Below are 25,334 nucleotides of genomic sequence, written 5' to 3' on the forward strand. Positions count from 1 at the left end.
AAACAACAGCTGCCGTGTCAGAGGTGACATTTACCCTCCTCACCGTCCAACCCAGTCACTCATAAACATCACAGGTTACCGCGGCAACGCAACATCTGCGTTCCAGCGTGGCGAGTCGGGTGTAAAGTTCACAGACTTTTATAGAAAAAAAATAAACACAATATTTACCTTTGGATCCAAGAAATAAATGAACTGGTCTCATTTCAGCGTCTGTATATTTTATTTCTATTCCTGAATTGAACATAAATATTATTCTTATCTTTAGTTTTAACGCACTTGAAGTGAATTGATTTGATGATTCAACAAAAAAAACATCCTTTATGTTTTTGTTTTGTTTCTTTTTTTTCTTTTTGTTGTGTCTTTTAAATTGTTTATTGTTTTCATCTAGTTTGTGTTGTTTTTGTTCCATTCATTCTGTTTTTTTAATTTATTTTTCTATTTTTCTGTTTTGCTTTGTTTTTTTGTAGTTTTTATTTTTCATCTTGTGTCATTTTCTCTTTTTATGCATCATTTTTCTTTAGTTGCATCTTATCTTTTTTGTTTCCAGTTGGTTTTGTCTGTTTTGTGTTTTACATTTTTTATTCTTTTGTTTCGTATCATTTTCATCTGTATTTTTTGGTCTTTTTTTTTGTCTTGTTTGTTTTTTTGTTTTTTGTTTGTTTTTTGTTGCAGTTTTTGCATTATTTTTGTTCCATTGCATTTTATTTCTGTTTTTATTGTCTTCATATTTTGTTCTTTAATCTTTTCTTTTCATCTCGTGTTATTTTTTGTGTTTTTTTGTCATTTTTTCTTCATTGTTTCCTTTTCATTGTATCTTTTACAGCCTTTTCATCTTGTTTCATCTTTTGTATCTTTGTTGTGTGTAAGTTTTGAGGCAGTTTTTGCTTTGTTGTTTTTGTTAGGCCCCGGCCTAGGGGTTCACCAGGGCGAACATAATGTGCCCACTTTGTCCCCTCCCAGCTCCCAAGCACACGTCAGTCACAAACTAAGATTCACAATATTTATTATTACTACTTTTGTTTTAAACAACTAAGGAAGGGTTAGGGGAGGGAGCGGCTAAAACAACAAACAAAATATCTTCTGTCAAGTTTAAACTAACTTACCTACTCAAAATAAATGCGAGAAATAAAATACAGAAAACTTACCTAACTACCTAACCAAAAACAGGAAAACAAAAGAGCCGACCTCCCCTACCAGAAAAAGGATCAATTTACAAAAAAACAACTATTTACAACTAGAAACAATCGAAGTGTCACAGGAGCACACGAAGACTGACAGTCACACATGAACACAGGGTTGAGAGCTGGCAGGAAGCAAGAGCGAGCGAGGACGGAAGTTCCAGGGCCATTTTTAAAGGGGCCGGGCAATCACCTTCCACCAATCAGCGTCCTGCAAACAAACAGACACAAAGGGGCACAGCACACCTACAGGACGGGGGAGAACACACACACACTAAACAGAACATAGATGCATAAAACACAAATAAATGGACAAATTATGACCCAGGGTCGTAACATTTTCATTGCTTCCATATTTATTTATTATTTGCATAATTTTTGTCTTTTTTTAATATTTAACGTCATTTCAGTTCTCACCTGTATCTTTTTATATTTTTTCTGGTTTTCTTGAGTTTATACGTTAGTTATAATGTTAGTTTTGTTGCTTTGCTTTCATCTTGTATCATTTTTTTATATTGTTTATATGTTTTTCTTGTTGTTTTTTTGTGTTTTGTAATTGTTTTTGTGTCTTTTTTTGGTGTTTTCCTTCATTTCTGTTGTTCTTCCACATCTTTTACGTTTCTTTATTTTCTTCTACCTTTGTCTTGTCACTTTTGTCTTTTTCTCATTATTTTTTTGTTTTGTTTTTGTCGTGCACGTCTTGTATCTTTTCATAGTTTTATCTTATTGTCACATTGTTTTGTCTTGTTTTTTGTCATTTCAGTACATTTTTTCTTCCACTTTGTTTCCTTTTCATTGTATCTTTTACAACCTTTTCGTTTTGTTTCATCTTTTGTATCTTTGTTTTGTTTGTGAGTTTTGTGGCGGTTTTTTGCTTTGTTGTTTTCATTGCTTCCATATTTATGTAATTTGTATCATTTTTGTCTTTATATATATATATATATATATATATATATATATATATATATATATATATATATCATAATTTCATTTCTCACCAGTATCTTTTTGTATTTTATCTGGTTTTGTTGAGTTCATATGTTATAAGTTGAGCTTTGTTGCTTTGCTTTCATCCTGTTTCATATTTTATATCGTTCTCATCCTGTTTTTTGTTCTGTTCATTACAAAGATTTGTTTTTTTTGTGTGTTTTATAATTGTTTTTTGTCTTTTTTTGGTGTTTTCCTTCATTTCTGTTGTTCTTGCATGTTTCTTTTTATTTTATTCTACCTTTGTCTCATGATTTTTGTCTTTTTTCCATAATTTTGTTGTTTTGTTTGTTTTTGTCGTACACATCTGGTATCTTTTCATTAGGCCTGTAACGGTACACAAAATTTTCGGTTCGGTACGTTTTCAGTTTTCAAAGCCACGGTTCGTTTTTTTTTCAGTTCGGTACGGGAAGAAAGAAAACCCCTCAAAATGTCTATTAATGCATTTATGAATTTTTTTAACATTTTTCCCCCAATTTTTGGAGACACTAGAATATAGAAAAACAGGGATAATATAATTCTGCTGCTACAAATCAAATAGAAAATAAAATAAATTATTAATATGACTAAATGTATTTTAAACATTAGTATTGCACTTTTCCCTGAAAGGTAGTTTTGAACAAACAAGAAAAATCTAATTCCAGTTCTGTCAGTTCACATTCTGCAGAAAAAGAACAAAAAAAATTCCACATGAAGTGCAACATTAACAAGAAGGTAAACTGGTATTCTGTTGGAACGAACTGAAGAGAAACACTGACAACACAGTGAACCACAGGATTTATTTTAGGACAGAGAACAAACTGTTTAGGACACTGTGTGTATTTGTGTGTCTGTGTGTGCACGGGGGAGTTTTTTTTTTTTTTTTTTTTTTTTTGTCGGAGCCGGGGGGAGGGGGGTGGGGCAGTTCTATACCTGGGGGTGCGGTCCATAACTAAAGTAACGAACGCTGTCGTGAAACGAAAGTGAAACTTTACATACTTTCAACGTTCTATTTATTCCTCTGTTATACAGTGTGTGTGACAGACAGACAGACAGACACACAGACAGACAGACAGACAGACAGACACACAGACAGACAGACACACAGACAGACAGACACACACACAGACACACAGACACACAGACAGACAGACACACACACACACACACACACAGACAGACAGACAGACACACAGACACACACACATACACACAGACAGACAGAGAGACAGACACACAGACAGACACACAGACACACAGACAGACACACAGACAGACAGACAGACAGACAGACAGACAGACACACAGACAGACATACACACAGACAGACACACAGACAGACAGACAGACAGACAGACAGACACACAGACAGACACACAGACAGACAGACACACAGACAGACATACACACAGACAGACATACAGACAGACAGACAGACACACAGACAGACACACAGACAGACAGACATACAGACAGACAGACAGACACAGACAGACACACAGACAGACACACAGACAGACATACAGACAGACACACAGACAGACAGACACACAGACAGACAGACAGACAGACAGACACACAGACAGACAGACACACAGACAGACACACAGACAGACAGACAGACACACAGACAGACACACAGACACACAGACAGACACACAGACAGACAGACAGACAGACAGACAGACACACAGACAGACATACACACAGACAGACACACAGACAGACAGACAGACAGACACACAGACAGACACACAGACAGACACAGACAGACACACAGACACACAGACAGACAGACACACAGACAGACACACAGACAGACACACAGACAGACAGACACACAGACACACACACAGACACACAGACAGACAGACACACAGACAGACACACAGACAGACACACAGACAGACAGACACACAGACAGACACACAGACAGACATACAGACAGACAGACAGACACACAGACAGACAGACAGACACACAGACAGACAGACACACAGACACACACACAGACACACAGACAGACACACAGACACACAGACAGACAGACACACACACACACACACACAGACAGACAGACAGACACACAGACACACACACAGACACACACACAGACACACAGACAGACACACAGACAGACAGACAGACACACAGACACACACACAGACAGACAGACACACAGACAGACAGACACACACACAGACACACAGACACACAGACAGACAGACACACAGACACACAGACACACAGACAGACAGACAGACACACAGACACACACACAGACACACACACAGACACACACACAGACACACAGACACACAGACACACACACAGACACACAGACAGACACACAGACACACAGACAGACACACAGACACACAGACAGACACACACACAGACACACAGACAGACAGACAGACAGAGCTAGAGTCAGTGTTTTAGAACTACTGTAGTTCCTCGGGGCCAAACAGCGTCCGTCTTCTCTCCGTCTCTTTCCTGGTTGTTGTCTTTCACCTGAACCTGAACTGATCCAAACTGGACTGGACTGATGCTGGAGGGTCTGCAGTCTGGTCCTTCCAGGTTCACATCAGATTTGTTGTTTTTTTAACCTCATATCAGCTGTTATTTCATATTTTGGGTCAATGTGTGCTCCTTCAATATGTCCGTGTGAAACTTGTGTGGATTCAAAGTTCCACCTCAAACAACGTCTTTTGTTCCTTTTTGTTTTTCTCATCATACTGTGCCGTTTGGGTTCAGCTGTGGACCCAACCGAACAGGTATGGACCCAAACGGTTCGGTTCGGTACATGTACCGTTACAGGCCTACTTTTCATAGTTTTTATCTTATTATCACATTGTTTTGTCTTGTTTTGTTCTTGTTTTTTTGGGGGGGGTTTTTTGCGTTTTTTGGATCATTTTTGTTTCATTGCATTTTTTTTCTGTTTTTATTATTTTCATATTTTGTTTTTTCATCTTTTCTTTTCATCTTGTGTCATTTTTTGTTTTTTTTGTAATTTTTTTCTTCATTGTTTACTTTTCTTTGTATTTTTTACAGCCTTTTTGTCTTGTTTCATCTTTTGTATCTTTGTTTTGTTTGTGAGTTTTATGGCAGTTTTTGTGTTGTTTTCATTACATCCATATTCATGTGTTATTTTATATCATTTTTGTCTTTTTTGTATTTTATCTGGTTTTGTTGAGTGTATATGTTATAAGTTGAGTTTTGTTGCTTTGCTTTCATCTTGTATCATCTTTATATTGTTCTTATTGTGTTTTTTGTTCTGTTTAATACAAAGATTTGGGGTTTTTTTTGTGTTTTATAATCGTTTTTTGTGTCTTTTTTTGGTGTTTTTCTTCATTTCTGTTCTTGCTCGTCTTTTTCTTATATTCTACCTTTGTCTTGTGATTTTATTTTTTTTTCCAGATTTTTTTTGTTTTGTCTTGTTTTTTGTCGTTTCAGTCATGTTTTTGTTCCACTTTGTTTCCATTTCATTTTATCTTTTTCAGCCTTTTCATCATTCATTCATTGTGTTTTGTCTTTTTCATCATTTTCTTATGTTTTTAATGTTTATTTTTCACTGATGGATTGTGTTGTTTCAATCATTTGAGTTGAAATCGGCCCTAATGTTGATGATGATAATAATAATAATAATAATAGTAATAATAACAATAATAATAATTCTCCTCAAATGCGTTAAAGCTAAATAAAATGTACAGAAAATGTGGATATTTGTGTTAAAATAAAGGAAGTAAAAAGGAAAAAATACTGAAAAACTGAGGAAACGAACAATAAAACTCCCACATCAGCCGCTTCAGACACAAAAGCCGTTTCATTGTCAGGTGCAGATCTGAAGCGAAACGGCAGAAAACGGAGCAAAAATACAAGTTTATGAATAAATGAAGGTAGAAAAGCTCAAACCCAAGCAGAAAAACCAGTTCATAAATAAATATAAAATCAAAACAGAGGCTGGTTTTGTCATTTTTAACCCAGATCTGATTCTGCTTTGATTCAAGCCCCAAGGCCAACACTGACGCACGGCCTGCTGGGAAAAGAACTACCACTGTGTGTGTGTGTGTGTGTGTGTGTGTGTGTGTGTGTGTGTGTGTGTGTGTGAGGGTGTGTGTGTGTGTGTGTGAGGGTGTGTCTGTGTGTGTGTGTGTGTGTGTGTGAGGGTGTGTGTGTGTGTGTGTGTGTGTGTGAGGGTGTGTCTGTGTGTGTGTGTCTGTTATTGTGTGTGTGTGTGTCTGTGTGTGTGTGTGTCTGTTATTGTTTGTGAGTGTGTGTTGTTGTGTGTGTGTGTGTGTCTGTTATTGTGTGTGAGTGTGTGTGTTGTTGTGCTTCCGTATGTGTGTTATTGTGTTGCTGTATGTGTGTGTTATTGTGTGTCCATCTGTGTGTGTCTTTGTGTGTTCTTGTGTGTCGGTATGTGTGCGTCTTTGTGTGTTCTTGCGTTTCCATGTGTGTGTGTTCTTGTGTTTCCGTGTGTGTGTTCTTGTGTTTCCGTGTGTGTGTGTCTTTGTGTGTCATTGTGTTGCTGTATGTGTGTGTCTTTGTGTGTTCTTGCGTTTCCGTGTGTGTGTTCTTGTGTTTCCGTGTGTGTGTGTCTTTGTGTGCCATTGTGTTGCTGTATGTGTGTGTCTGTGTGTCTTCAGAGGATTGAGACGTTTCCGTTGTGGTTTGTGCTGAGGCGGCGTTCAGTCGGTTAACGGACGCCGTTTACGCTTTAGTCTTTTACAAAGCAGCTAATTTAATCAGTGTGTGTGTGTGTGCATGTGTCTGTGTGTTATTGTGTGTGTGTGTGCGTGTGTGTGTTTCTTTATAGATAGCATTAAAAAGTGCAGTTCAAGTTATTTTATGTGTCGACTTAAAATAAAAGAAGCTCTGTGTTGGTCTGAAGGATTTCCATTTGAGTCCACAGAGACTGAAGACCAGTACCATGAATACTGATGAAGTACTACCAATACTGATGAAGTACTACAAAAGTACTACCAATACTGATGAAGTACTACCAATACTGATGAAGTACTACAAAAGTATTACAAATACTGATGAAGTACGACAAATACTGCACATACTGTACTATGGGACATGTACTAATGCACATCCCAGATGTATACTATGGGACTTATTGGAATGTGTACTAATGCACATACACATCCATATAGTACTGCACATACTGACATGTATAGTACTGCATGTACTAAGACCTGTACTACTGCATATACTACTACAGATACTTTTTTGTCATGTGTTTTTGTTTATTTATTTCTTTTGTGTTTCTTTTCCCTGTTTCTGATTCAAGTTTTTAGTTTAATTAGTTTCCACGATTATCTTCCATTTTTATTTTACGAATACTTACAGTGTCTGTTATTTTGTGTTTTTCTGTTTCTGATTAATGTTTCCATTTTGTTCAGTCGGTTAATTTGAGTGTTTTCATCACATTTGTGTTAAAATCAAACACAGTATAATAAACTCATCTGTAACTAGAAGCACTCGGAGAGCGCAGACCTCCGCCAAGGCTGATCACTGGCCCCCCCCGTGGGCCCCCCCACCCCCGATCACCACCAAAATTTAATCATTTTTTCCTTATCCCATTTCCAACAAACCCTGAAAATTTCATCCAAATCTGTCCATAACTTTTTGAGTTATGTTGCACACTAACGGACAGACAAACAGACAGACAAACAAACCCTGGCAAAAACAGAACCTCCTTGGCGGAGGCAAATATGTCAAACAAAATCAGTAGAACTCAGCTTCAGATGCATCAAACTGGACAAAGTTTGGTTTGTATTTTCAATATCTGAATATTTCTGTGTCTGTTTAGGATTTTCTGGAGCGTAAATGAATAATTAACAAACTTTCACTTGGAAACCTAAATTTTTTTTCTGTTAAACTTTTGCTGTTAATTCAACCTTCCACAGTAAAAGCCTTTTAGTTTAATTTTTTTTATAAAACGTGAACGTGTTCAAACCCCCTAAAACCGCTGCTTCTGTTTGTGATGTGTTGTGAATGTTGCGACCATATTTGGGCGTCCTTATGGGGGCGGGGCCAGCGGCAGGTGTGACTGATGTTTCCTGTTACAGACTCTTCTTTCATGATGCATTAATACATTTCACTGCAATATTCTTTATTGTGTTTGGGCGTCGGCGGGGCGGGTGAATTAGGTTAAACTGTTTTGCTGTCGGGCATCCGATTAGCCGAGAGGCCGGTTTCCATGGCAACGTGAACCCGCCCCCCCCGAGGAACCGAAGCAGATTATCAGATAACGTTTTATGAGATATTATACAGAATAAACCTTTTAGAGTCGGCGCCGTGGAAACGTCAGGACGAGGATTTGTTTACGGGCATCAGATGGTCACAACTGTTTTCATCTGAAGTTTAATCAATAACCGATCAATAGATAAACGATCAATTTATGTCCAGCTTTTAAAACAAAATCTGTATAATCTTTATTACTGTTAAAAGCCATCAGAAAAGGACTGAACTGAAATAAAACTAATGGTTTTACATGTCTTAAATCTGAACTGTTAACCATAAGATTCAATATAACCTGAGTTATTGATTATATTGATTCTACTATTGATCAGTTCTGTTACTGTTAAACTTTAACTAATCATCTTCTTTTTCACACTTCTTCCCTAAATCTACACATTTTTATCATGAATTCATTACTTTGTTTTTTCTTGTTTAAACTGAACTTTTAAGCTAAACATTCAACATAAGATGAATTTTTTTCATTGATTATATTGATTCTAGTGTATTGATTAATTGTGTTACTGTTTAACTTGTACAAATATTAATTATTTTTTTCACACTACTTCCTTGAATATTCACATTTTTATCATAAATTCATGACTTTTTTTTCTTGTATTTCACCTGGACTTTTAAATGTCGGATTCAATGTAAGATTAATGTTTTATTGATTATATTGATTCTACTATTGATTAGTTCTATTACTGTTGAAGTTTGACATCTAATGTACAAATATTGACATTAACCATCTTCTTTTTATTCTTGTTCCTTAAATCTTTGCATTTTTATCATAAATTTATGACTTTATGGTTTTTTCTCATACATTTTTCTATTATAATCTCAGTTTTGGTTGTAATTAATAATGTCTGACTTCATAAAATCAGAGTTATTTAGCAAATTGATCACTTTAAAAATAAAATCTATCTTTTTCCAGTTTTTTCTTGTAGTTTTATGACATCTCAACAATTTTTTGTTAAATTGTTTTTGGTAAATGTATCACTTTTTAATCTTAATCATCATTAGATTTTATTTCTTCTAAAATAACAGCTACATAATCATGGAGAATGTTTGTATTTTCTCATAAATGTCAGCGTTTTCTCATAAATACGACCCTTCTTTTAGATCTGTTCTTTTCTAAATCTATAATCAATAATAGTCTGTAGTTTCAGATTGGACTCTTCATTCATAATTAAAGCTCGTTTAATCCTCGTTCTTCCTTCATGCTAACAGACACTAATGGGCGCTAATAGCTGCTGCCGCTGATAGGGTTCCCCCTGGGGGTTCGCGGCCCCGACGAGGCCGTTTGATGAATCCGACAGGGACACCGATGTTTGTGACGTTTGACGACCACATGTGTGTTTGTGATAAGAAGCTTTAAATGAAACTCATCGATGGTTTTAACCCAAGTTTAAGACTTTATGACCTCGAAAATACAGGGTTTTATGGGAAACTAACAACTTTGTCATTCAGGGTTTTTTTCATCGTAAATTGGTTTTAATCTGATGATGCCGAAGTGTTTTTTTTTTTTTTCAATCTCTGCGTTTGACTTTATCATCTCACAGAACATTTATGTGTATTTTTTGTCATACATAAATCTGTTTTTTCCCATAAATTTTGCCATTTTAATCTATTTTTTCTTGTCAGTTTGTAAATTTATCAACTTTTTAATCTCAGAATATTGAATGTTTTTCTTGTAAATTTATATTTAGCCTTTTTACAGTTTTTTCCTTCAAACATGTAGGTTTGTCATAGATCTATGATTTTAAAATGTATTTTTCCTAAAAAATTTACTATAATCTCTTTTTTCTCATTAGTTTGTAAATTTTCCAACTTTTTGTTAAAGTTTTTTCTTGTGTCTTCAGGTTTTTTATTAAAATGTATAGTTTGATTTATGCTTTTATAATGTTTTACTCGAACATTTTCCATTTTAATCCCTTTTTACTGTAACTAGGAATTTGACTATAATCTCAGAATTTTCAACTTTTTTCATAGTTCAACTTTTATTATGAAATGTTATAACGTTAAAGAGAAAATCTGTTTTTTCCTTGTGTTTTCTCTTTTAATTTAATAACGTACTCATCATCTGTCACGACTTCTCTACAACTTTTGTCTTGTAAAATTCTATCTTTATTCGTCCAATCTGATTTTATCGTAAACTTGCAAGTTTTTTTCCCCCCAATTGTAACTTCTTCTCGTATATTTGTGACTTTCCTTGTGGTATTCGGTCCTAAACTTTCCCCGTTACTCTGTTGTACTTATCTACCCGGGGTCAGAGGTCGTCAGAGGTCGACACGCTGCCTTGCTCGTGGGCAGCTTGTTGAATTCAGATATGACTTCCTGTTGATGGATGGCGGTCGCTATGGCGACATAGAGCTGATATGGAGACGTTACCGGACAATGAGATTCTACTGGAGCTCGTCATCACTCATCCAACACATATCGCCATGGCGATGGCGGTCACAGCTTCCTCCAGGCGTGTGTCTGTGTGAGTCTGTGTGAGTCTGTGTGTCTTTGTGTGTCTGTACAGTCTGTGTGTGCGCGTGTCATTGTGTGTCTGTACATATCTTTACACAGTCTGTGTGTGTCTGTGTGTGCATGTCATTGTGTGTCTGTGTCTGTCTGTGCATGACTGTGTGTGTCTATGCATGTCATTGTGTGTCTTTACACAGTCTTTACATTCTGTGTGTGTCTGTGCGCGTCTGAGCATGACTGTGTGTGTGTGTGCATGTGTGTGTGTGTACCCAGTGTGTGATGGATGTGTTGTGTAGTGACTGTTCATGTCCATGTAGATGTAAATGTGACAGACCGACAGCGAAGCCAATTAAAGGTCCATTACACTCAACCTGCTGCCATTACCCAGAGTGCACCGCAGTCTGAGTGAGTCCGCACAAAGACACACTTAACCCACCGTCATTACCCTGAGAGACGACACACACGGCAACACAGTCTGAATGAATGAGTCTGCACAAAGACACACTTAACCCGCTGTTCAACACACTGACATTAATAACTGTTCTCATTATTAACTGGAGAGACGGAGGAGAGAGACTCCCTGAAGCCAAAGAGGTTCGACGATCCAACGCAACAGCTACACAACACTATGTACACAACACTATTTACACAACATTTACACAATTATATATTTGTTATAGAGTAACAGTTATAACACAACGCATTTTCTGTTTAATGCCTTCTGCATTTTTCAATCCTTGAATCACAAAGATCTGACAATAATTTTACAGGAAAAGTGTAAAACCAGTAAAAAAAAAAAGTTTATTCTTACATCATTTTTTATCTTGTTTCATCTGTTGTTTTAATCATGTTATACCTTCAGATTCCCGCCACTTTTTAATAGTTGCAATCATGATTCCCGCCACTTTTATAGGGTTGTGATTCTTGACACTTTTATGAAGTTGCTATAATGGTTCCAGCTACTTTTATGCAGTTGCTATGACAATTCCTGCCATTTTTATGAAATTGCTATGATGATTCCCACCACTTTTATGAAGTTGCTAACAATTCCTGCCATTTTTACACAGTTGCTATGACGATTCCCGCCAATTTTACACAGTTGCCATGATGATTCCTGCCACATTTATGAAGTTGCTATGACAATTCCTGCCAGTTTTATGAAGTTGCTATGACGATTCCTGCCACTTCTATAAAGTTGCCATGATGTTTCCCGCCACTTTTACATGGCAGCTAAAGTTTCCCATGCAATTTTTTGTGGTTATTATGATGCCATTTTTACGTTGTTGCCATCGTAAGTCCGTCCTCATTTGTCAGTGAAACACAAACAGATTTATCTTCAGTAAAATCCTCAAACAGTTTCTAATTCACGGGCGACACGGTGGTGCAGTGGTTAGCACTGGTGCCTCACAGGCAGAAGGTCCTGGGTTCGATTCCAACACCAGTCGACGGGGGGTGGGACCTTTCTGTGTGGAGTTTGCATGTTCTCCCCGTGTCTGCGTGGGTTCTCTTCGGGTACTCTGGCTCCTCCCACCATCCAAACACATGCTCTGATAGGTTAATTGGTTAATCTAAATTGCCCATAGGTGTGAATGTGACAGTGATTGTTTGTCTCTATATGTTCAGCCCTGAGATGAACTGGAGACTTGTCCAGGGTGAACCCCACCTTCGCCCCTGTGTAGCTGGGATAGGCTCCAAGAGACCCCCGTGACCCTAGTGAGGATAAAGCGGGTTCAGAAAATGAATGAAAAAAGTTTCTAATTCACCACTGGTTCGTCAAATCACCAAAGTAAATAGTATAATAACAAATAACAGAAATAGTAATAATAAAAGTATGTAAGTAATTTATTTGTCCATTTAACAAAACATGACATATACATACATACAGTTTGGATTTCTATATCAAACATGGGTGAAAAGGTGTAGGCAGAAGCAACAGCTGATTTATGCCGACCCTGTTTACAAGAAGGAAAACTGCAGAAACAAAACAAGATGACGCAGTTTTAAACGATAATGTAGATAAATATTATAATCTAAGCAAAATCTAAGATTCATACTGATAGCTGGCTTATTTTATCCTAATATTTTATATTTATTGAGTACTTTAGTTTTAAACATCCTTTTAAATGTAGTGACTGGGTGTGCATGATTTTAAAGTAGTAAAAGTAATCATAATAATAATAGTCGTAACAATGATATATAATAAGTAATAATAACAATAATAATAATTAGCAATAAAAGCTAAATAAACAGCAAACATTGTGTAATAGATAATAGTAATCAGAGTAATAGTAGTCTTAATGATATATAAGAAAGTAATAAGTTACATTAGCTATTATTATTATTAATAATGATAATAATGATAATTATCAGTAAAAGCTAAATTAATAACACCAAACCGACATTGTGCAGTGGAATAAACAGTAGGTATATATGTGTGTGTGTGTGTGTGTGTGTGTGTGATGGATGAAGGTGTGGATTAATGGTGGATGTGAATGTACTGTGGCTTCTTATTAAAAATGAATAAACATGCAGATGTGTGTGAGCCAGAGGGAAGGTCGGGCGAGGTTACAACCTCATATTACACCGACTCTCTCTCCTTATATATACACAACCACACACACACACTAACACACAGACACACACTAATGATATGGCCTGAAGGCAGCGTCAGACGTAGAATTTATTACCTCTGAACATCATAATCTACAGACACACACTGTTTCCACATCCTCCAATACTAGGATCAATGTTGGTGTCAGGGTGAGAGAGCAGCACACTGAATGGAGAGAGAGAGAGAGAGAGATGAGGGTGGGTTCCTATCAATCATCCACCATGTCAACGGCGATCCTCAAACTGAGGGGGAGGAAGAGGAGGAGGACAGAAAGAAGAGGGGGAGGAGGAGGAGGAGGAAGAGGAGGACAGAGAGAAGAGGAGGAGGACAGAGAGAAGAGGGGGAGGAGGAGGAAGAGGAGGAGGAAGAGGAGGACAGAGAGAAGAGGAGGAGGACAGAGAGAAGAGGGGGAGGACAGAGATGAGGAGGAGGAGGACAGATGAAGAGGAGGAGGACAGAGATGAAGAGGAGGAGGACAGATGAAGAGGAGGAGGACAGAGATGAAGAGGAGGAGGAGGACAGACATGAAGAGGAGGAGGAGGAAGACAGAGATGAGGAGGAGGAGGACAGATGAAGAGGAGGAGGACAGAGATGAAGAGGAGGAGGACAGACATGAAGAGGAGGAGGACAGATGAGGAGGAGGAGGACAGATGAAGAGGAGGAGGACAGAGATGAAGAGGAGGAGGACAGACATGAAGAGGAGGAGGACAGACATGAAGAGGAGGAGGACAGATGAAGAGGAGGAGGACAGAGATGAAGAGGAGGAGGACAGACATGAAGAGGAGGAGGACAGATGAGGAGGAGGAGGAGGACAGATGAAGAGGAGGAGGACAGAGATGAAGAGGAGGAGGACAGATGAAGAGGAGGAGGACAGACATGAAGAGGAGGACAGATGAGGAGGAGGAGGACAGATGAAGAGGAGGAGGAGGACAGACATGAAGAGGAGGAGGACAGATGAGGAGGAGGAGGACAGACATGAAGAGGAGGAGGACAGATGAAGAGGAGGAGGACAGACATGAAGAGGAGGAGGACAGATGAGGAGGAGGAGGACAGATGAAGAGGAGGAGGACAGACATGAAGAGGAGGAGGACAGATGAGGAGGAGGAGGACAGATGAAGAGGAGGAGGACAGATGAGGAGGAGGAGGACAGATGAGGAGGAGGAGGACAGATGAAGAGGAGGAGGACAGACATGAAGAGGAGGAGGACAGATGAGGAGGAGGAGGACAGATGAGGAGGAGGAGGACAGATGAAGAGGAGGATGATCCATAGTTTCCAGTGTCTTTGTTCAAATGACAGAAGTGTCTTAACCCTCCTTCAGTTTAGTCCGTTCTGTTTAATAGTTACAGTTTAATATTGATGCACGTTTACTTCCATGTATCAGATTTATGACGATTTTCAGGAAAGAATTAAAGGAAAACATAAATGTTTTTTTTTTCCTTTTCATCCCAATATGTCACACGTTTTATTTGACCTGTGAAGAAATTTACAAGACGAAGCGTTAAAGATCTTTTGGACTGAACAAAGTGGAAACAAGATGTTAATGTCACCAAATATGAAAATAACATCAGACAGAAAAGTGGTCATACTGTTGCACTGTGTTTGGACTGAAGTTAAAGTTGGTTATTTTCCCTTTGTTTTGTCTAATTCCATGTTAAACTGGTTTCATTTCTGGTTTTTCTGTTGAACGTTAAAGGAACATTCAGTGAAATTAACCAAATGTTTCCCGTCAGAATTCTCACCTCTCACTGTTTCATCGTTAACTGCGTCCGTTAATCGCCTCGCTAATTAAACACGTCGTCCAATGGCGTCGCGGCCCGACACCCGGCGCTCAGCTGCGTCTCCATGGCGACGAGCGGGCAGGAAGCAGAGGTTTGACAGGCGCTAACGGCGGCGGCCCGTTAATGAACCCACCAATAACGTTCAGATCTCGTTAATAATCTGACGCTAATTGATCTTTTAGAGGAGACGCGCTCGCCGTTTAACCCCGACCCGGCGTGTGCGTTTGTTAGCACCTGTTAGCGTTAGCGACCCAACCCGAGAAAATCACACACACACTTTTTTCTGTTTCACACGTTGTTCCCTTTTTCTCCCCGTGTGTTTCCTCCTTTAACAGCCTTTGTGTCAGAGTTCCAACAGCATCCAGCTGAACTGAGCTGAGCTTCATGGAGCTGAGCTGCTCACTTTAATTAGACTTCTGTAACCACACTGCAACTGGTATTTAGTCACATTTATGCATTTAAGGTCAGGATTATAGAATCCAGCTGTCAGCACCTGTGTGTATGTGTGTGTGTCTGTGTGTGTGTGTGTGTGTGTGTGTGTGTGTGTGTGTCTGTATGTGTGTGTGTCTGTGTGTCTGTGTGTGTGTGTCTGTATGTATGTGTGTGTCTGTGTGTCTGTGTGTGTGTGTGTGTGTGTGTGTGTGTGTGTGTGTGTGTGTCTGTATGTATGTGTGTGTCTGTGTGTGTCTGTATGTGTGTGTGTCTGTGTATGTGTGTGTGTGTGTGTGTCTGTGTGTGTCTGTATGTGTGTGTGTCTGTGTGTCTGTGTGTGTGTGTGTGTGTCTGTGTATGTGTGTGTGTGTGTGTGTGTGTCTGTATGTATGTGTGTGTGTGTCTGTGTGTGTCTGTATGTCTGTGTGTGTGTGTGTGTCTATGTGTGTGTGTCTGTGTGTGTCTGTGTGTGTGTGTGTGTGTGTGTCTGTATGTATGTGTGTGTCTGTGTGTGTCTGTATGTGTGTGTGTCTGTGTGTCTGTGTGTGTGTGTCTGTGTGTGTGTGTCTGTGTGTGTGTGTGTGTGTGTGTGTGTGTGTGTGTCTGTGTGTGTCTGTATGTGTGTGTGTCTGTGTGTCTGTGTGTGTGTGTCTGTATGTATGTGTGTGTCTGTGTGTGTCTGTATGTGTGTGTGTCTGTGTGTCTGTGTGTGTGTGTGTGTCTGTGTGTGTGTGTGTGTGTCTGTGTATGTGTGTGTGTGTGTGTGTGTGTGTGTGTGTCTGTATGTATGTGTGTGTGTGTCTGTGTGTGTCTGTATGTCTGTGTGTGTGTGTGTGTCTATGTGTGTGTGTGTGTGTGTGTGTGTGTGTGTGTGTGTGTGTCTGTATGTATGTGTGTGTCTGTGTGTGTCTGTATGTGTGTGTGTCTGTGTGTCTGTGTGTGTGTCTGTGTGTGTGTGTGTGTGTGTGTGTGTCTGTGTGTGTCTGTATGTGTGTGTGTCTGTGTGTCTGTGTGTGTGTGTGTGGTGCTGTGTATGTGTGTGTGTGTGTGTGTGTGTGTGTGTGTCTGTATGTATGTGTGTGTGTGTCTGTGTGTGTCTGTATGTCTGTGTGTGTGTGTGTGTCTATGTGTGTGTGTCTGTGTGTGTCTGTGTGTGTGTGTGTGTGTCTGTATGTATGTGTGTGTCTGTGTGTGTCTGTATGTGTGTGTGTCTGTGTGTCTGTGTGTGTGTGTCTATGTGTGTGTGTGTGTGTGTGTGTGTGTGTCTTTTTCATCTGTGTGTGTCTGTATGTGTGTCTTTTTGTGTGTCTGTATGTGTATTTTGCATTTTGTGTCTGTCTTTTTTTCTCTGTCTGTTTCTTTTTGTGTGTGTCTGTGTGTCTTTTTGTGTGTCTTTTTGCATGACTGTTGTGTCTCTGTGTGTGTCTTTTTGTGTCTCTGTATGTGTCTTTTTGTGTCTGTGTGTCTTTTTGTGTATCTGTCTGTGTCTTTTTTCTGTGTGGGTGTCTGTGTTTCTTTTTGTGTGTCTGTTGTGTGTCTTTGTGTCTGTGTGTATGTGTGTGGCTGTTTTGTGTCTGTGTGTCTTTTTTTCTGTGTGTGTGCGCGTCTTTTTGTGTGTCTGTCTTTTTGTGTGTCTATTTTGTGTCTGTGTCTTTTATTTTCTGTGTGTGTGTCTTTTTGTGTGTCTTATTGCATGATTGTTGTCTTTGTGTGTGTCTGTATCTTTTTTTCTCTGTGTGTGTCTGTTGTGTCTTTTTGTATCTGTGTCTGTTTTTTCTCTGTGTCTTTTTGCATGTCTGTTGTGCCTCTGTGTGCATTTGCGTGTCTGTGTGTGTCTTTTTGTTTCTGTTTTTCTCTCTGTCTTTTTGTGTGTCTGTGTCTGTGTGTCTCTGTGCATTTGTGTGTCTTTTGTGTCTCTGTGTGTGTCTGTGTGTGTCTTTTTGCATGTCTGTTGCATCTCTGTGTGTGTCTGTGTGTGTCTTTTTGAATGTCTGTTGCATCTCTGTGTGTGTCTGTGTGTGTCTTTTTGTATCTGTGTGTGTCTATTTGTTGTCTGTCTGTGTCTTTTTTTCTGTGTGTGTCTGTGTGTGTATTTGCGTGTCTGTGTGTGTTTTCTCCGCCTGCCGTCTCTTAATGAGCCGATGTTGCGGTGGCGTTTTGCTAATTAGCCTCATTAGCGCTGCCACAGCAACCCATCTATTTACACTGAGACGCCATATGTAAACAATAACATTAACAGGCTAATCTGTGACGCTAACGGCTGTTAGCAACATGTCACACACCGAGATGTTCGTCAGCGGCAAACGAACTATTAAAGAGTAATGAGACAAACGAAGCTGTTCATCCATCTGCTGTTTCCACAACGTGAGAGCCGAAAGACTCAACCGAAAATACACAACCAGATTAAACAACGAGGTGGATTATTGAGTTTAATCTGCAGACGCCTGTGAATGAAACGATGAATGAACCTTCAACATGTTCATGAAGTAAATACAGACACACAACTGAGGACATTACAAAGGATTTAACAACAAAAACAGAAACACAACAACATGAAAACACATGGAAAAGCACAACAAAACAACAGTAGTCATGTCAGAATGTGTTTCATACAGTCTGTTTTCACCTTTTTACCTTTTTTTTGTATTTCGACTTCAGCCATAAACAACAACTGGTTCCAGGCACAACAAACCCCGCCCCTCGCACATGTTGTAGTTTATTTTGGCATCGATCCAGCTGATGTCATCATGTCTGTGTGTGTGATGATGTCATCATGTCTGTGTGGGATGATGTCATCATGTCTATGTGTGCTGATGTCATCATGTCTATGTGTGATGATGTCATCATGTCTGTGTGTGCTGATGTCATCATGTCTATGTGTGATGATGTCATCATGTCTGTGTGTGCTGATGTCAGCAGAGACAAATTTCAGCCATTATAAGTAAATGGGGAAAAAAAAAAATTAATTCATCAAACATTTGATATTGGGTTTATAGATTGCCAGTGGCCCCAGATAAATTACATTTTGGGAAGAGCAGGTCAAAGTTCAAATTTTTTTATGAATTTTTTTTTTTCAATTTTTTTTCTCCCATTTACTTATAATGGGCGAAATTTCAAATGTCTATAAAAACATCGATTTTACTTCAAACTTGACACATATATATAGAGGCAATGGATACACTGACATCATCACACACAGACATGATGACATCATCATACACAGACATGATGACATCAGCTGGATCGATGCCAAAATAAACTACAACATGTGTGAGGGGCGGGGTTTGTTGTGCCTGGAGTCGGTGAAATACAAAAAAAAGGTGAAAACAGACTGTATGAAACACATTCTGACATGACTACTGTTGTTTTTTTGTGCTTTTTTACGTGTTTTCATGTTGTTATGTTTCTGTTTTTGTTGTTAAATCCTTTTTTGTCTGGAACGTCCTCAGCTGTGTTTTCATCGGGGTTTGTTTGTTTGTTGGTTTAGTTAACAAGATAACTCAAAAAGTTACAGACGGATTTGGATGACATTTTCAGGAAGTATTGATACTGGCACAAGGAATGAGTGATTAAATTTTGGTGGTGATGGACGGGGTGTGTGGGGGGGTGGAGGTCTGCGCTCTCCGAGTGCTTTTCTAGTTTGTTTATTTTTTCATCCTGTCATGTGTCAGTGATTAGCACCAACATTGGTTCATGTACAGGGTGGGGAAGCAAACTGTACAATGAACATGTAGTTGTTTTTTCTCAGCAGACACTACGTCAGTTGTTTTGAACCCAAACATATACTGATGTCATAATCATACCTAACACTATTATCCATACCTTTTCACAAACTTTGGCCCATATGAGTAATCAGGAAAGCAAACGTCAAAGAGTGTGTGATTTGCTGAATGCACTCGTCACACCAAAGGAGATTTCAAAAATAGTTGGAGTGTCCATAAAGACTGTTTAGAATGGAAAGAGAATGACTATGAGCAAAACTATTACCAGAAAGTCTGGAAGTGGAGGAAGCAACAAAAAACCTACCAAAGCTTTTATTAAAGCTCTCAAATCCCAAATCCTAAAGGATCCAACCAAATCCATGAGAAAAATGGGAATTGAACTTGAGGTAGACAACAAGAGCGTTAGAAATGCAGTAAAATAGGATTTGAAGTTCAAATCTTACACAAGAACACCAAAACACTTGTTGGCAACAGCAACAAATCCAACTTTAGCAATTTTTGGGAATCCTGTTTATGTCCGCCTTCCAGCCCAGATCTAAACCCTCTGGATTCTGCTGTTTGGGGAGTTTTAGAACATGCTACCAATAGAACATCACACAGCAATGTGGACTTTATTAAAGATACTATTAAAGAAGAATGGGAGAAGTTGTCACCCCAATATTTGAGGAACACTTGCACAAGTTTCAGGAAGCGTGTGAAGGCAGTTATTGAGAAAGAAGGAGGACATAGAATAAAAACATTTTCTATTATGGACATTTTCTTGTGGCAAATAAATTCTCATGACTTTCACTAAACTAATTGGTCATACACTGTCTTTCAATCCCTGCCTCAAAATATTGTACATTTTGCTTCCCCACCCTGTACATATTATTTTTGGTTCTAGGTCAAATGTTAAATGTGTCAGTGTGTATTTTGTACTCACTTGGTCATAGGGTGTTAGTGTAGGAACTGAGCACTGTTTATTATGGGATGGATTTAGTGGATGGATCAGAATTTAAACCGTGTGTCTGTTGGTGTGTCTGTGTGTTTCATTTTGTGTGTCTGTGTGTTTCATTTTGTGTGTCTGTGTGTCTTTATGTGTGTCTGTGTGTTTCATTTTGTGTGTCTGTGTGTTTTTATGTGTGTCTGTGTGTTTCATTTTGTGTGTCTGTGTGTCTTTATGTGTGTCTGTGTGTTTCATTTTGTGTGTCTGTGTGTTTTTATGTGTGTCTGTGTGTTTCATTTTGTGTGTCTGTGTGTCTTTATGTGTGTCTGTGTGTTTCATTTTGTGTGTTTGTGTGTTTCATTTTGTGTGTCTGCGTGTCTTTATGTGTGTCTGTGTGTTTCATTTTGTGTGTCTGTGTGTCTGTCTGTGTGTCTGTGTATTTCATTTTGTGTGTCTGTTTGTGTGTCTGTGTGTTTCATTTTGTGTGTCTGTGTGTCTTTATGTGTGTCTGTGTTTCTTTTTGAGTGTCTGTGTGTCTGTATGTGTGTCTGTGTGTCTTTTTGTGTGTCTGTGTGTTTCATTTTGTGTCTGTGTCTTTATGTGTGTCTGTGTTTCTTTTTGTGTGTCTGTGTGTCTGTATGTGTGTCTGTGAGTTTCATTTTGTGTGTCTGTGTGTCTGTTTGTGTGTCTGTGTGTCTGTTTGTGTGTCGTTGTGTTTCATTTTGTGTGTCTGTGTGTCTTTTTGTGTGTCTGTGTGTGTCTTTTCGTTTGTCTGTGTGTCTGTTTGTGTGTCTGTGTGTTTCATTTTGTGTCTGTGTGTCTTTTTGTGTGTCTGTATGTGTGTCTGTGTGTCTGTTTGTGTGTCTGTGTGTCTGTTTGTGTGTCTTTGTGTTTCATTTTGTGTCTGTGTGTCTTTTTGTGTGTCTGTGTGTGTCTTTTTGTGTGTCTGTGTGTTTCATTTTGTGTGTCTGTGTGTCTGTTTGTGTGTCTGTGTTTCTTTTTGTGTGTCTGTGAGTTTCATTTTGTGTGTCTGTGTGTCTGTTTGTGTGTCTGTGTGTCTGTTTGTGTGTCTGCGTGTTTCAGTTTGTGTGTCTGTGTGTCTGTTTGTGTGTCTGTGTGTGTCTTTTTGTGTGTCTGTGTGTCTTTTTGTGTGTCTGTGTTTCATTTTGTGTGTCTGTGTGTCTGTATGTGTGTCTGTGTGTCTGTTTGTGTGTCTGTGTGTTTCAGTTTGTGTGTCTGTGTGTCTGTTTGTGTGTCTGTGTGTCTTTTTGTGTGTCTGTGTGTCTTTTTGTGTGTCTGTATGTGTGTCTGTGTGTCTTTATGTGTGTCTGTGTTTCATTTTGTGTGTCTGTGTGTCTTTTTGTGTGTGTGTTTTGTACTCACTTGGTCGTAGGGTGTTAGTGTAGGAATTTAATGCTGTTTATTATGGGATGGATGTAGTGGATGGATGAGAATGTAGAAGTCCTGTAAAAAGGACCACCTTTTGGACTGTGTGCTAAATCAGATGTAACAGTCGGACCTTTCCTAGGCTGACGTGGACAGTGTGTGTCATCTGCTCACTCACATACAGGAGGTGTGTTCATGGATCATCTTTGTATTCATTTTTTATCAGTTTATGCTGTTGATTTGTCTTTTTTTCTCCGTTTCGGCGTCTTTTCCAGACCGGTTGACGGCCTCCTCTCGGCCCGTCTCCGCAGGTTTGGCCTCAGATTGACGCCGTCCGACCGCAGCCGCCGGTGTTAACGGCGTGTGATGGCGGCGTTCACATGTAACCCGGTTTAATCAGAGGCTCGGCGGGCGGCGTCGGGGTGAGATCAGGAAGACGAGGCTAATTAAGAGAAGACTCACTTTATCAAAGAGCGGACTTCAGGGTAATGATGGCCGCCGTCCAGGCAATTAGGCCGACGGCGGACGAGCGAGCACCGCCACACTGGACGCACAAACAGAGAGAGAGAGAGAGACACACAGGCAGGAAGTGTCAGGTTTCCTGTTAATTAGTATGTTTCTGTTATTGAACGGTCTCTGCTGGGACGGACTGGATGTGAATGCACTTAATGAAACGGAGAAGACGAAGCCAGATAATAAGGCTTCAACACAACCAACAAGTGTGTGTGTGTGTGTGTGTGTGTGTGAGTGGGTTCAGCACACACACACACACACACACACACACAGTTCAAGAACACACTTCTACTGCAACTTTAGTCATTATGTGCACATGTTAATGATCTGCACACACACACACACACGTCTGTATGTTCTTTTATTTCTACTTTGTTTCAGGGTTTTTTTTCTATTATATCTGAAAATTACATGAAAATGAATGAGACATAAAAGATATAACAAGATGAAAACTGTGTGAGAAGACCAGAATATTGGGAAAAGATGGAACAAACAAGACAGAAACAACATAAAATGGAAAAAAAATGATGTGAAAACGTGTCCATGAAAATATTAAATATTGTAAAAGAGACATAAAAAAACAGAATGGAAAAAATGCAACAAGAAGAAAATAGTGTAGAAGACAAAAGAGATGTGAGAAGACATCAGAAAATGATGCACAAAGACTGAAATATATTAAAAACAAGATAAAATAAAAAAGAAAAACTAACAAAAAATACATGAAAGAGGCAACAAAACTAAGACAGGACAGAAAGACGACAATGTAGAAAAAACAAACAGGAAAATATAAGATGAAAAGATGCAACAATGTGTGTGTCCTTTTGTGTCTGTCTTCTTGGGTTTGTGTGCGTCTTTTTGTGGGTCTGCATGGTGTTTCTTTTTGTGTGTCTGTGTATTTCGTTTTGTGTGTCTGTGTGTGTCTTTTTGTGTCTGTGTGTATTTTTTGTGTGTCTGTGTGTGTATTTTTCGTGTGTGTCTGTGTGTGTGTCTTTTTGTGTCTTTTGTGTCTGTGTTTTTTGTTTTTGTGTGACTGTGTGTCTTTTTTTGTGTGTCAGTTTGTCTTTTGTGTGTCTTTTTTGTGTTCTTTTTGTGTCTGTGTCTTTTCATGTGTCTTTTTTGGGTTTTTTTGTCTGTGTGTCTTTTTTGTTTTTTTTTTGTCTTTTTGTGTGTCTTTTTTGTTCTTTTTGTGTCTTGTGTGTCTGTGTGTCTTTTTTTGTGTCTTTTGTTTTTTGTGTTCTTTTTGTGTGTCTGTCTTATGTGTCTTTTTCGTGTCCTTTTTGTGTGTCTTTGTGTCTTTTTGTGTTCTATTTGTGTCTTTTTGTGTGTCTGGTTGTCTTTGTGTGTCTGTGTGTCGTTTTTGTGTGTCTGTGTGTCTTTTTTGTGTTTTTGTGTGTCTTTGTGTCTTTTTGTGTGTCTGTGTGTCTTTTGTGTTCTTTTTGTGTGTCTGTGTGTCTTTTTGTGTTCTTTCGTGTCTTTTTGTGCGTCTATGTCTTTTTTGTGTTTTTGTGTGTCTGTGTGTCTTTTTGTGCATCTGTGTGTCTTTTTTGTGTCTTTTTGTGTTCTTCCGTGTCTTTGTGTGTCTGTGTGTCTTTTTTGTGTCTTTTTGTGCGTCTGTGTGTCTTTTTTGTGTCTTTTTGTGTGTCTGTGTGTGTGTCCTGTATTCCTTTATTAGTTGAAGCTCATATAAAACACGTTCATTTCCATTTGTGGACAAACAGAACAAATATGAATCATGTGTGTATCAGCAGAATGATGAATGATGCAGATCAGAGGAAAAGATAAAAACAGTCAATCTGACGTTTCATCACTTTCAGGTTTTTCCTGTTGTTTTTCCTCATTGATGCGTTTTCATCAATCGTCAAAAGGCCGGCGTCCGGACAAACTGAACGACGACACCGAATGTGACAAAATGTGACAGAATGAGTCTGAATGAACGTGTCCGGCGCTTCCATTATCCGTCCCTCATCACCTCGTCTCCGCCGCGGACGCTGACAGCGACTCCGCGCTCACCTGTCAATCACAGCGTCCTCACCTGGACCGTCCAGCCGTCCTTGGAACCGTCTGTCTGTGCGTCCACTGGACGGACGGACGGACAGAGATGTAAATGGCTGTCAGTCTGCAGCATCACCCCCCCACCCCCCCTCCTGACACGAATACCAATGATTGTGTGTGTGTGTGTGTGTGTGTTACAGTGTATGTGTTACAGTGTGAGTGTGTTAGTGTGTGTGTTAGTGTGCGTGTGTGTTACAGTGTGTGAGTGTGTGTGTGTGTTACAGTGTGTGAGTGTGTGTGTGTGTTACAGTGTGTGAGTGTGTGTGTGTGTTACAGTGTGTGAGTGTGTGTGTGTGTTACAGTGTGTGTGTGTGTGTGTGTGTGTGTGTCGGGGGAGTTGAAGCAGACAGTTGAACATCATCAGTATTCAGAGATGGACGACGCCGCCTCCACTGGTGTTTCCTTCAACATGTCTGACTGAAACACAAGCGGCTCTGATTAGAAGCGGTTCATCACTGCTTCAGGACGCAGATGTTCAGATGGAGAACAGGGTCAGAAACAGAACAGAACAGAAAAAAGGAAACAAAAAAACAGAAGATAAAAGGAGCCTGAAGTGACAAAGACACCATTTAAATACTATCATCCACCAGTGCATCATGGGAAGAAGAACCAGGACCCGGTCTAGACTGGGTGGACAACACCTGATGGTTGGACCTTCACCCATGGATGAAGTTAAAGGAGTCCGATGTGACCTTTAATCTGACTGGACTCCATGTAAACACAGTGTACAGGACACCAGCGCCTCCTTCAGCTGAGGAGGACACATTAAATAAAAACAAAAAAACAAATGACATGACGTTCGGATCGTAGTTGTTCCTCCTCCTCAGTCTTCAGAATGGAGTTCATGGACCAGGAGGAGGAGGAGGAGGAGGAGGAGGAGGAGGAAAAGGAGGAGGAAGAGGAAAAGGAGGAGGAGGAAGAAGAAGAGGAAGAAGAAGAGGAGGAGGAGGAAGAAGAAGAGGAGGAGGAGGAGGAAGAAGAGGAGGAAGAGGAAAAGGAGGAGGAGGAAGAAGAAGAGGAAGAAGAAGAGGAGGAGGAGGAAGAAGAAG

The sequence above is a fragment of the Sphaeramia orbicularis genome, chromosome 19 (genome assembly GCF_902148855.1).
Source record: "Sphaeramia orbicularis chromosome 19, fSphaOr1.1, whole genome shotgun sequence".
NCBI lineage: Eukaryota > Metazoa > Chordata > Actinopteri > Kurtiformes > Apogonidae > Sphaeramia > Sphaeramia orbicularis.